Below are 12,417 nucleotides of genomic sequence, written 5' to 3' on the forward strand. Positions count from 1 at the left end.
CCTAAGAAGCTGAAGGCACGGTTGCTAATGATGGAGAGATTAAAATCGGGGATGCACATGAGGCTGGAATTGGAGGAGCAGAGATCTCAGAGGGTTGTAGGGCTGGAGGAGTTTACAGATATTGGGAGGTGCAAGGCCATCGAGGGATTTGAAAACAAGGATGAGTATTTTAGAAATCGAGGTGTTGCCGGACCGGGAACCAGGGGTAATGGGTGAACAGGACTTGGTGTGAGTTAGGATATGGGCAGCAGAGTTTTGGATGAGCTCAAGTTTATGGAGAGTGGAAGATGGGAGGCCAGCCAGGAGAGATTAAAATAGTCAAGTCTAGAGATAACAACGGCATGGATGAGGGTTTCAACAGCAGATGAGTCCTGTTGCATCCAGTCACGATTGGTGGTGGACAATTAAGCAATAGGATGAGGTGGTTCCATGAACATCCCCACCCTCAATGATGGCGGAGCCCAGCACGAATGCAAAAGTCAACGCTGAAGTGTTTTCAGCCATCTTCTGCCAGAAGTGCCTAGTGGATGATCCTTCATGGCCTCCTCTTGAGGTACCCACCATCACAGATGCTAGTCTTCAGCCAATTCAATTTACTCCACATGATATCAAGAAACAGCTGAGTGGACTGGACAAAAAAGATTATGGGCTCCTACAACATCTCGGCTATAGTGCTGTAGATTTGTGCTCTAGAACTAGCCGCACCTCTAACCAAGCTGTTCCAGTACAGCTACAACACTGGCATCCATACAAAAATATGGAAAATTCAGTGGCTGGAGTCATAGCTGGTACAAAGGAAGATGGTTGTGGTTGTGAAGGCCAATCATCTCCTCAGGATAGCATTTAGGCCCAACTATCTTCAGCTGCTTCATCAATGACTTTCCTCCATCATAAAGTCAGAAGTGGGGCTGTTTGCTGATGATTTAGCTCCATTCGCAATTCCTCGGATAATGAAGCACTGCACGCCCGCCCGTAGCAAGACCTGAAAAAGATCCAGGCTTGCGCTGATAAGTGGCAAGTAACATTCGCACCATACAAGTGCCAGGCAATGACCATCTCCAACGAGAGAACCTAACCACCTCCCATTCAATGGATTTAGGCTAATTTCAGAAGTTGCAGCTCACTTCCCCTCCAGTGCCACACCTAAATATGATTTATGGCATCTGTTCCCAGCTATTTATAGTGCCATAAGGTTAGTCTGTGGAGTAAACCATTGGCTGTGCTGTCCACGAAGTTCCTAATTCGCCATTGACCTTGCCACACCATAGATGGATCGACCTTCCAGCAAATTACAGCGTAAATATAGATCGATATGAACCAGGAGCTGAAAAGTCCAAATACCAAACATACTGTTCCAGCAAATTCAGGCCCAATGTTTCAGCGTAAATCAGTTATGCGTGAATTTCCTTGAGAAAAACATCAAAATGCTACTCTTACATCTTAGTTACGCCGAAACTTCCCAGAAAATTCTGTGCCTATAGAGAAAGTTGAGCAGGAGTAGAATAAAATCATTGTGGCTTCAGTTGAGAGAATGGGGTTTCAGCCAAATTCATTAATAAAATAACAGACTTTGGTAGGTAGGTAATTAACAACCGAAGGTTCAAAATAATTAATAAAATAAATCTTTAGCAGGCAGTAGGAATCTACATAGTTAATAAATTAAATGAAGTAGCAGCTCAGCAGGCTGAGGGCATCCCTGGAGTGAATGAATTAAATTTAAAAAAAATATATATAAAAATAAAATTGGAGCTGAGGGCCAGCTGGGAGGAAATCTTCCTGAATCGGTCAGTCCACAAATAACATTTTCAATCCAGAAAGTGAGCGGGAGATTCAACCTTAATGGCCCCAGAGGGATTTTATCAACCTTGTCATAAACTTAACGTGCTAGTGGAACCGGGAGACTGGCTAAAAAATGAAAAAAAGCAAGCAGTGCAGGGGAGATTCAGCATTTACGCAGGGAGAGCAGCTAAAAATAAACTTTGCCACAGGAGGAAAAAAATAAAATTGTGTGAAAAACAGAACGATGGATAACATCTAATATTGAAAAACCCCATCACAGTGCCGTCGACAGGCGTACTGGTACTTGGGACTTTTTCTACGTTAAGCGCACTATATAAATGCAAATTGTTTATCGTGCCCTTGTCCCAAGTCCCTCGTGGTCTTGAACCTTACTGCTCTGCCACGTCTGTACCGTCAAGTCTCAATTAAAATGAATTCTGTTACTGTATCTTGCAATCTGCCATTCTTTTATTTGTTCAAGAGCCAAACAAAATATTGGATGCAGAGCAAAAAATAAACAGGCATGGCAAATAATAGAACTGAGTGTATAAATATGTCCAAAGGAAAATAATAACACCCAACTGAAAATTATAGTACAACTGACAGGAAGAACTGAGTAATCACATTTTCACACATCTGTCTTCCGACTTGAAGTGGCTAGCTTGCTGCTGGTTCTTGCTGAAGTGTGTGTGGCAAAGTGCATGGTGATACGGGCCTCAGTTACCTCCCCAAAGAAGCAATACATGACAAAGTGGCAGTCTGGAACTGTCCCTGTGGATCCCAGTGGCATAAAATTTAAGGGCACTGAATACCACGTGTGATTAGCATATTGCAGATGGCTGACTGTCCCTGCAAGCATTAGTGGACCAAGTTGCATATAAGAACGTAAGAACATAAGAAGTAGGAGTAGGCCATATGGCCCCTCAAGCCTGCTCCGCCATTCAATCAGATCATGGCTGATCTTCGACCTCAACTCCACTTTCCCGCCCGATCCCCATATCCCATAATTCCCCTAGAGTCCAAAAATCTATCCATCTCAGTCTTGAACATAACTCAGCATCCACAGCCCTCCGGGTAGAGAATTCCAAAGATTCACAACCCTCTGCGTGAAAAAATTCCTCCTCACCTCAGTCTTGAATGGCCGACCCTTTATCCTGCGACTATGCCCTCTAGTTCTAGACTCTCCAGCCAGGGGAAACAACCACTTAGCATCTACCCTGTCGAGCCCCCTCAGAATCTTGTATGTTTCAATGAGATCACCGCTCATTCTTCTAAACTCCAGAGAGTATAAGCCCATTCTACTCAACCTCTCTTCATTGGACAACCCTCTCATCCCAGGAATTAATCTAGTGAACCTTCGTTGCACTGCCTCCAACGCAAGTGTATCCTTCCTTAGATAAGGAGGCCTAAACTGTACGCATTACTCCAGGTGAGGGCTCACTAAAGCCATGTACAACTGTAGTAAGACTTCCTTACTCTTGTACTCCAACCCCCTTGCAATAAAGGCCAACATGCCATTTGCTTTCCTAATTGCCTGCTGTATCTGCATACTAACTTTTTGTGTTTCTTGTAAGAGGACACCCAGGTCTCTCTGAACACCAACATTTAATAGTTTCTCACCATTTAAGAAATATTCTGTTTTTCTATTCTTCCTACCAAAGTGAATAACCTTACATTTCCCCACATTATACTTCATCTGCCATCTTCTTGCCCACTCACTTAGCCTGTCTATATCCCTTTGCACACTCTTTGTGTCCTCCTCACAGCTTATTTTCCCACCTAGCTTTGTATCGTCAGCAAACTTGGACACATTACACTCGGTCCCTTCACCTAGGTCATTAATAAGAGTGTAAATAGCTGAGGCCCAAGTACTGATCCTTGTGGCACCCCATTAGTTACAGCCTGCCAACCTATGAATGACCCGTTTATCCCTACTCTGTTTTCTGTCCTTTAACCAATCCTCTATCCATGCTAATATATTACCCCCAACCCCATGAGCCCTTACCTTGTGTAACAACCTTTTATGTGGCACCTTATCAAATGCCTTTTGAAAATCCAAATATATTACATCCACTGGTTCCCTTTTATCTACCTGGCTAGATACTCCTCAAAAAATTCTAATACATTTGTCAAACACGATTTCCCTTTCATAAAATCATGTACACTCTGCCTAATCATATTATGATTTTCTAAGTGCCCTATTACCACTTCCTTAATAATGGATTCCAGCATTTTCCCGACGACTGAAGTCAGGCTAACTGGCCTGTAGTTCCGTGTTTTCTCTCTCCCTCCCTTCTTGAAAAGCAGGGTAACATTTGCTACCTTCCAGTCCACTGGGACTGTTCCAGAATCCAGAGAATTTTGGAAGATCATAACCAATGCATCCGCTATTTCTGCAGCCGCCTCTTTTAGAACCTTAGGATGTAGGACATCAGGTCTAGGGGGTTTGTCGGCTTTTAGTCCCATTAGTTTGTCCAGTACTTTATCTCTAGTGATATTAATTGTTTTAGGTTCCTCATTCTCATTTACCCCTTGGTTCCCCACTATTTTTGGTATGCTTTTTGTCTCTTCTACTGTGAAGTCAGATACAAAATAATATTTGTTTAACACATCTGCCGTTTTCTGATTCCCCATTATAATTTCTCCTGTCTCAGCCTCTAAGGTTCTAACCTTTACTTTAGCTACTCTCTTCCTTTTTACATACTTGTAGAAGCTCTTACAATCTGTTTTTATATTTCTGGCTAGTTTACTTTCATATTCTATTTTCTCCCTTTTTATCAATTTTTTGGTTGTCCTTTGTTGGTTTCTAAAACTCTCCCAATCCCCAGGCTTATTACTTTTCTTGGCAACATTATAGGCCTCTTCTTTCAATCTAATATTCTCCTTAACTTCTTTAGTTAGCCACGGTGGATCACTTTTCCCGTGGAATTTTTATTTCTCAATGGAATGTATACTTGTTGAGAATACTGAAATATTTCTTTAAATGTTTGCCATTGCTTTTCAACTGTCAAATCCTTTAATTTCCCAATCTACCGTTGACAACTCACCCCTCATACCCAGGTAATTGGCTTTATTTAAGTTTAAGATTCTAGTTTCTGACTTAACTATGTTACTTTCAAACTCGATGTGAAATTCTATCATATTATGATCACTCTTCCCCAGAGGCTCTTTTACTGTGAGATTACTAATTAACCCTATCTCATTACATAATACAAGATCTAAAATAGCCTGTTCCCTAGTTGGTTCCATGACAATTTGCTCTAGGAAACCGTCTCGAATACATTCCATTAACTCGTCTTCCAAACTACCTTTGCCAATTTGATTTGCCCAGTCTATATGCAGATTAAAGACAGCCTATTGTCTCATTTATCACTTTAACATGGCTTTTTTTGGTACTCTGTACAATTTTTGCTAATGAACACAAAAGATAGGAAAGGCAACAAAAAGCCAATAAGAAAAATGCTTTAAAGTAAGGCTGAATTAGACATGATCTTTTAGAGTTTCACAACTGCTTATGCATGCAGGACTCAGAATTCAAGTGAATTGAGTTGCACACTTGTCAGCTTTTCCTGTTGTGGCCCTGAAACACAAAGAGGAGTGTGGATAGGTGGAAACAGTAAGAAAATAACTGGAAATAAAATAGAAAAAAATATATAAAGCTAGTTCATGGAACCAGAGATCAGAGAGTATATTGTAAGACATTGAATATGTAAAAGAAAAGAGAAAATATAAAATTAACGTTGTCATGCTCCCAGCAGAGAGCTACACTCAGAGTATGCGGGTTGGAGTTAGGGCTACAGCACTGCACCACTGAGTCTCCGACCTGCGATCCCTCCGGACACCTCAAGTGAATCAAGGCTCATGTAAAAAAAAACAAGTAAAATAAATTGGAAGAAAACACATGAAACTATAATAGCATTCAATATATATATGTTTTCATCAACTACCGACCACTTCTGTGGAACAAGGAGCAGTAGGCTGACCTGTCATGTGGGTGAACTCTCAACTCTGTAGAGACAGCACATTTGAGTTCTACAGCTATAATAGGAACAGAAAATGCTGGGGAAGCTCAGTAACTCAGGCAGCATCTGTGGAGAAAGAAACAGAGTTAACGTTTCAGTTCAAAGACCTTTCATCAGAGCTGGAAGAACTGGTCATCCCTTTCGTCATTTAATCACTTTTGCCCTCTACCCTCTCACAGACCTTCCCTTTTGTTCTTTCTTCCCCCCACCCCGCCACCTTTCCCTGGCTCTGTATTTGCTTAAATACTTTAACTCTAACATTTTCCAGTTCTGACAAAAGGTCTTCGACCTGAAACATTAACTGTTTCTTTCTCCACAGATGCTGCCTGATTTGCTGAGCTTCTCCAACATTTTCTGTTTTTATTTCAGATTTCCAGCATCCACAGTATTCTGCTTTTGAGTTCTACAGCTACCCACTCAAGCACTATGCAAGTTTTTAAAAAGTTCTTGCAGAACAGCAAGATACTACAGAAAAAGAAATTGGTGTGCCACATTGTGCCACAAGTGGAAAGTGCAGTGTGTGCAACTTACAAAATATGCGAATGCTGAAGTTTCATTATAGCTTAAAACAGGTACTTATAATACAACCACTGGGACAATTTAAAGACATAAGTTTTTTTAATAGCTCACAAATTAATGAGAGAGAAATTAACTGTTCTTTTATGAATGTTTACTAAAACGTAATCCAAATAAAGTTTTCAAGAGGTTGTCTAAATAAAGTACTCATGACTCAGCTGACAACTTGTTGGTTCAGCAGCTAGGAAGTGTGTCAACACAGAACCCAATAAAAATCCTCTGTCCAACTTCTTCTTCGTTGAAGAAATGCTGCCCTCCAATTAGGGCATACAATCTCACCTCCTCTTCCTTTTTTCCTCTTTTTGCAGGCAGCCCCAGCTCATGCAACCTCTATTCACAGGTAAGATACCACTGCTGACATCACTATTAGTTGGTAGCAGAGAGGCACGCAAGAACAGACGGAGGCACTCCAATTTCCCTGCACAGTGCAACTGAGGCCGAGTGGACTAGATGCTCGAGTCTGCATCCCTCCATTCCATGGTGTTTGCATTGCTGCTTCAAAATACCGCACTGTCCTTTTGAAAATGGAAACAGGTACTGGAGCTATACCATGTTTCAAAAAAAGATTCATTACACCTTTTTGTAAATTTTCTGTTGTGTGTTTCTGGTGTGCAGCCTTGCAAATGGAAAACTTACTTTCTTATGCTGACATAATCCATTACATAAATTTTGTTACTCAATTACCTATGCTAGCTCCGAATTCTGTCAAGTTTCAATGAACAATTTTATTTGCATTGTTTGGCAAGAGACTGCGTTGATATTACTGTTCAATTGCTCACGAGAGCACCTAATATTGAGATGTTTAGCGATGTGTCTCAAATGTTATAGTGCAATGGTTAAATAAGATAAATGAACAGAAGCAATTGATAGAAAATCCTGAAATATCGCTGTCTAGTGATGGCCTGTAAATGGGAGTCTATCAGAGAGAAGATATATAATTTTAAACAAGATTCTTTTAATTATTTTATAATTTAATGTTTTTGCTTGGTGCAGTATCCAAAAATCTTTTTGTTAAAGGATTTGTATTTGTTGAAAAATAGAAAAAAAATGTACTGCTTAGGTATATACTTTGTAGCTATGTACTACAGGCATGAGCAAAAAACAGCTTTAAAAAAAATCTTCATCGATCTTTTTAAAACAATATGGGTTTTGTTAATTAAGCCAGTATCAGATGACCATTTGGTTATTTCAAAATGGGGGAAAACCTAAGAGCCTAAAATTATTTTAACAAAAATGCGAATACCAGTTTTTCTCCATGATCAATGACACACTAATGAAACCGTGTGAAGGCACTGCATGCGTGTCCTTTCGAAGTGTGGTGACCAAAACTGCACACAGTACTCCAGTCAGGCCTGAATGGTGCATTACAAAACCTCAGCAAAACTTCTGTAAACCTATACTCCATCATTACTATTTCTTACACTGTTCTGGCTACATGACCTAACATTCTGCGTGCCTTTTTATTTGCTTCCCAACACCGGGACTGATAATGCCGTCCCAACACAGTGGTGCCAGGACCGCTGCTCACAGGCACTTCCTGCACCTGCACCCTAATGAACTGACCTTGCATCATAACATGAAGTGGCATCATGTAAATATTTTTCTGGTGTTCCTGGCACATAGCGCATAGTGCTGGGAGTGTCCCAGGCCGGAACTTTGGGCACCAGCAGCAATGGAAGGCCCACTGGCTGCCTATCCATTTTGCTATTTTTCCCTGCTTGCAACCAATGGAAATTTAGGTACTCTGGTTTGGCTAGTGAAGGTAAAAAAAAACATGAGGACAATAAATAAGAATGGCCCCATATCAAAAGGACACTAGCCTTGATTAAATTTTTTCTTTTGCCCCACCACCTCCCCATGAAGCATCCATTCCCCCAACTTAAGTATTCCCTGAGATCATTCACTGCCCAGCCGCTGAGTGACCTGGGCATTGCATGATCAGCCCCATCTTCTCAACATTGAGATCTACAGTCATTTCCAGGACTATCAGTCACACTGTGATAAATCTATTCCTTTCATTGTATATGTTGCTCATTCTTTCTTCTAATATACAATATTTTGCTTTTGTGGGGTATAGTTTATGGAAGAAGTTACAAAAAGATAGTACAGACATACCAGAAAAACAATGACTCATGACTACCTGGGTGCAGTTGAAGCTTGCAGGCATTGTTCAGCCTGTTTTTAGTGTGTTTAAATACTGGATTTAAATTCAGTTACTTTACAAAGTTATGGTTGCATAATTTTTTTACTTCTTCAATGGGAAATGAGATACATACACGCTACCGATACTATACACAAATGCAAGGGAAGTTAGTAACTTATAGCAGACCTGTTTAAAACAATGACTTCCCAATAAAAGCAATGAGAAATGCAGTCTTAAAGATGTAGTACATTGCTCCTGTGATGTCAGCAGCATAACAGAGATATGCTCCAGGCATTATGGTATGTTACTTCCAAGCACCCAAGTTTCAATTCCTTTACTATTAATACAACAAACAGACAGCAAATAAACTTAATTTGTATTTTCATGCCAGCTCATTCAAACAGTCCCTACTTAAACCGTGGGAGACTGTGGCTGCAGATTCTTGTAAATAAAGCATTTTAACACTGCCGTTTCTTTAAATTTAGAACAAAATAGCTGTAAAGACAGAACTTTGATGTAATTCTGTAAGCTGCTGCACAATGTTTATTGCATTGTGTTTAATCCCGTGAGGAGACTATAATTTTCCAAGATGTGGAGATGCCGGTGATGGACTGGGGTGGACAAATGTAAGGAATCTTACAACACCAGGTTATAGTCCAACAAATTTATTTTAAAATCACAAGCTTTCGGAGATTATCTCCTTAGTCAGATAATTTTCCAACACATTGAACAAGTTTAGTTTAAAATTTTTTTTTTTACAAATATCATGAATTACAAAGTTCTCTGTTCTATTTAGTTTTCCAATTTTGAGAAAATATTCATTAATAGAAATAATTTTTATAGGCGTTATGGGTACTTATATTGTTGAAAGCTGTAAATTTCTTTCAGCGTTCAAATAGTTAATCAAATTTGTGGTTGAAGGGGTATTTAAATGAATGCCTTATTCAGTAGTGACATAATTATAGAACGGAAGGAGGCTATGCGGCCCATCGAATCCTCACTGTGGTTTAAAATGAAGGAACTGCAAAACAGTTAAGCAAAAGAACCACTTGAAATTTGAGTCTTGGTAAGTGAGATTTACTTGAAATTTTAGACCTGTCATGATGTATAATCATGCTCATAGTAGCATCATAATTGCAGTACATTCGGCCCATCATGCCTGTGCCAGCTCTTTGAAAGAGTTATCCAATTAGTCCTATTCCCCTGCTCTTTCCCCATAGCCCTGTAAATTTTTTCCCTTCAAGTATTTGTCCAATTCCCTTTTGAAAGTTACTACTGAATCTGCTACCACCACCCTTTCAGGCAGTGCATCCCAGATCATTACAACTCACTACGTAAAAAAATTGTTTCTCATGTCGCCTCTGGCTCTTTTGCTCAGTACAGTGAGTCAGTACATACTCCTTTTTATTCTGGGTCCAAGGTTCAAATCCATCCCAGATCGATTAAAATAAATGTCTCCTCTTTCTGACAACTATATATGAGAAACTTTGGGCAGTTTGAACCCAGTGAGAGTGAGTCCATAGCACAAAACTACTCACAAATTCGGACACTAAATTATTCATTTTACTGAGAAGTTGCAAGGATGGGTGATGAGGAAATCTAGAAATTCATATTGTGCCTTTGAGGGTGCTCTCATCTGAAGGATGAAACACAATTTTTGGGCTCAAGATAAAGTAAGCTTTACTTTTTTTGGCCAATGCCATACTTGACCTTAGTATGCTTGATGCGGACATTGGTTGCTAAAAGTTAAAAAAGGTTTTATCTCCAGCTCTTACATCCTTCCACTTTGGCAAGCACAAAAATGAGTCTACATAAATTTAAATATCTAAGTTTCACTAACAGCTATTTTATATATTTTTTACATGCTATTCAACTTAATTAGAGCATGTTGTTTTATTTAGGGTACTTTTCAACATTAATGTACTGCTACAGAGTGATATAGATTTGAAGATGGCAACGCCAAGTATACCAAAAATGTAACTTACTAGTTGTTTCTCTGCTGAATATGGTAAAAATAATGACCAGTTGTTTCACTGCTGAATTTGGTAAAAACAATGAAAATTAAACATAATTGCACTAATATCCTAGCATGTAGAGGGACCTTGGTAGTGCAGTGCATTAAAACATCACTTTCTTTGTTGGGAGCTGGATTTAAATCCAGTCCTCTGCTACTTTGGGGGTTCTAGTTAAATAAATTGAGCATTTTCAACCTCATTCCTCAGAGGCTGCAAGTCCAAACTAAAAAAGACCATAATTCATCACTAACATTACTGATATTAAATTACTAATCTCACTTAGAAACAAGCTAACTACAGGCCACAATAAAGAGGACACAAGGATGGCTGGTGTGAGTAATGTTGCACTGGAGTAGTGGGGGCACTCTTGAAACAGGAGTAAACAATTAAATGTTCCCATGGTAATTTAAAGAATGTGCTATACAATGTCTAACCCACTGATTACCTGGAAGTGTGTTATACTTGTGCTTTTTGAGAAATGTGGATAAAAATTCTATTTCCAAATGAATGCATCTTGAGCACAAAATTCTCCCCTGAATATGAGAAAAAATATGGCAGGTGTAAACAAGCACTACAAATGTGTGATCACACTTTTGCTTATCTGGTCATTATCTCATTGCTGTTTATGGCATTCTGGTATGCGCAAATTGGCTGTCACATTTCCCCACATTAGAACAGTAACTACATCTCAAGCGCTATATACATACATGGATAGATATAGATATGAATGTATGGCTATAGAAATATGGATATAGAGATACATACATAGATATATGTGAATATCAATGTATAGATACGTATGTATGTATGTATGTATGTATGAATGAGAGAGAGAGAAAGAGAGAGAGATAGGGACATAGAGGTAGGTATATATGAAAAACTAATCATAAGTACTCCTTGGAAAACAATGGCATGATTTTGAAAACAATCAGAGTACTACAGTGCACCAGTGGGATTAACTAATGTGTTCTGAATGAGTCCGGTGAGTGGATATTGGTGTGCGTGGGCTGTGATACGTGCATATGGGAGAGATAGACATAGATACCTGTTACGTTTCGGCATCTTTTGACCATTTTTCCACAAAAAGTTACCATTAAATGTTGTGTTTTTAAGCATAGTACATCCACACAAGTTAAAAATGATTGAGACACTAGGAAGTTCAAATGCTGATGTGCTACCATTGATATTGTTTCCTCAGGCTATAAATCATAAGTAGTTTGTTAGACTCTCTTGGCAATTGAAGAGCAACTCAACCATTGTCCTGGAAAGGCTTTGATCCCTTTTCTGACTGGATAGGGAGAAATAAAATACAGGCACAGACAGGCAAATAGGCAGGTTTCCTTTTTAAATCGAATGCTGTGAGGCAGTAAAGCAGCAAAGGCTATGATAAAGTTGGAATGCAGGAGGGAACAGTTAGAAATTATCTTGTTTAAGTCAAGTAAGACAACCAACCAGGGAAGCATGAAGTGTCCTTTATCTAGTATTATTACGCTAAGATAAGTTATACTGTTTGAATTAAAGTCAGTCCGATCAGAACTGCTTTTCTATTTGTTCACCTTACTGTGAAATAAAGCAGCTTATTGATTTATATCAGGCCTTATTTCACCAAGTATTTACTTGGTCCACCTTCAAAGAGAATGAAGCACACGTTCAGATCGTTATTGTTACGCCCTGTGAGATGTACCATTGTACACGTAGATATAGGCCAGTGTGAGGCAACTCCCATAAAAGTGCTACAATCAGACTGCTTACAGGAACAACCAATACTGCTGAATGCGAGAAGGTATCTACGGCAGACCCGAATTTATAATACCATTAACTTCCTCTTTGTGATTGGGAGTTTTTCCCCCCAATTCTATTGAAATACTTGCTTATCTTTCAG

At 39.3% G+C, this 12,417-nt stretch overlaps 1 protein-coding gene across 2 annotated transcripts in view; it reads right to left on the bottom strand.

Annotated features, from left to right (window-relative positions):
• The window catches only part of caska (calcium/calmodulin-dependent serine protein kinase a), a 399,989-nt gene that overhangs the window by 228,421 nt on the left and 159,151 nt on the right, over nucleotides 1-12,417 (bottom strand). The window lies entirely within an intron of this gene.

Source organism: Heptranchias perlo, chromosome 11, assembly GCF_035084215.1.
Source record: "Heptranchias perlo isolate sHepPer1 chromosome 11, sHepPer1.hap1, whole genome shotgun sequence".
Classification (NCBI taxonomy): domain Eukaryota; kingdom Metazoa; phylum Chordata; class Chondrichthyes; order Hexanchiformes; family Hexanchidae; genus Heptranchias; species Heptranchias perlo.